This window comes from Poecilia reticulata, unplaced genomic scaffold (assembly GCF_000633615.1).
Source record: "Poecilia reticulata strain Guanapo unplaced genomic scaffold, Guppy_female_1.0+MT scaffold_256, whole genome shotgun sequence".
In the NCBI taxonomy this organism is placed as follows: domain Eukaryota; kingdom Metazoa; phylum Chordata; class Actinopteri; order Cyprinodontiformes; family Poeciliidae; genus Poecilia; species Poecilia reticulata.
Window position 1 is genome coordinate 32,091 of NW_007615040.1, and position 1,365 is coordinate 33,455.

General features: G+C 37.7%; 1 long non-coding RNA gene across 1 annotated transcript; it reads right to left on the reverse strand.

Annotated features, from left to right (window-relative positions):
* Nucleotides 1-6: 6 nt before the first annotated feature.
* Nucleotides 7-1,359, reverse strand: LOC108165968 (uncharacterized). Its single transcript, XR_001776285.1, has 3 exons — nucleotides 1,272-1,359; nucleotides 1,118-1,180; nucleotides 7-361 (listed from the first exon to the last, which is right to left on the reverse strand). It is a non-coding gene; the product is annotated as an uncharacterized LOC108165968 (long non-coding RNA).
* Between the last annotated feature and the right edge of the window lie 6 nt (nucleotides 1,360-1,365).

The window sequence follows — 1,365 nt, forward strand, 5'->3', positions numbered from 1 at the left end:
AAGAAAATAAAACTGAAAACATACCABATGTTACAGTTTGTACCTCAGGATTTTGTTTCTCAAACCATGTAGTCGAGCTGAGGCCTGGTCTGGTTTGATCTTCATCACCACTCTCTGAAGAAACTCAAACGAGTACTTCATGTCATCTGGATACTTGAGATTGACACAGTAGATGACACCCATAAGCGTAGCAAAKCCAAGTGTCACATCTTTAATGTTGTGAAGCACAATGGTCTCCTCCACCACAACTGCCATATCGAAGACCTCGTGTGGGATGGGCTCCCTGTTCACCAGCTTCACAGGCAATCAGGAGACCAACCTGCATCCCCTTCATGGCATCATCCAGAAAATCAGCATGGGCCTTAAAAAGAAGAAATAATTGACATTTGTGTGCAAGTAAAGAATGCAAACACTGTGGTATCTTTATACTGCAAGTTTTTATGCTATTGTGAGGTTTAACAATCTGCACGTTTTGACACTTGTGGGTTTGTATGATGCACTTCTGTTCAGTCAGTGAATAACCTGACACACACTCCCAGTTTGTCAAAGCATAGAGCATAATGGCAATGAAACAGGCCACTGTTGTGGATGAGGCCAACATCAAGAAGCATTAGACATTGAAAATAAGCCAGTTTTGTGTACACCATATTCAAAGTATTTTCAGCACTTTGTCAGCTAGTCCTTCTTTTTGACAAATGTTTTTCATCCACAGAACTTGTATTTTCATGCACATGAACACAGTGTGTGGCAGATTAAAAACCACTATGGTGAAGCACTGAAATTATTCTAAAAATGTAGAACACTAGCAGTGTTTCCATTTTAATGAATTTTTTTTAATCAAATTTTTAACATGTCAAAAGAAATTTAAAAAGAAAATGCAAATCAGGCATGTTTCCATCATCTGGCTTTGAGCAAAATCAATTAGGATACACAAAGTAATTACATCAGAATTTGATGTTATGCATGGCTATAGCAAACAGGAAGTAATGTCTCTTAACAAGGACTAAAAATAAGTTTTTGCAAACACAAATGCTACAAAAAGAGTTTTAAAAAATGATAGCAAGAAAGAGGAATAGGCAAATATGTAAASAGTTTTTGTAATATTTGTTAGACTTACATCACACATCCTGATGACAGTTGATGGATCTTCGCCAGCAGCTCTTCTCCTTTCATTTGTGTCCTGCAAGAGATGAGACATTCAGTAAGATGAATATATTTTAACAAAAATAACAAATATGCCTTGTTTTCTAGCCATCTTCAGTTCTGCTTACATCTTTTGCAAGGCAGTCCAAAGTGTCTTTGAGTGGCTGCTTCTTTCCAGATTTGGTTGCTGCTTTGTAGACCTCCAGCAGTCTCGGAACCAGG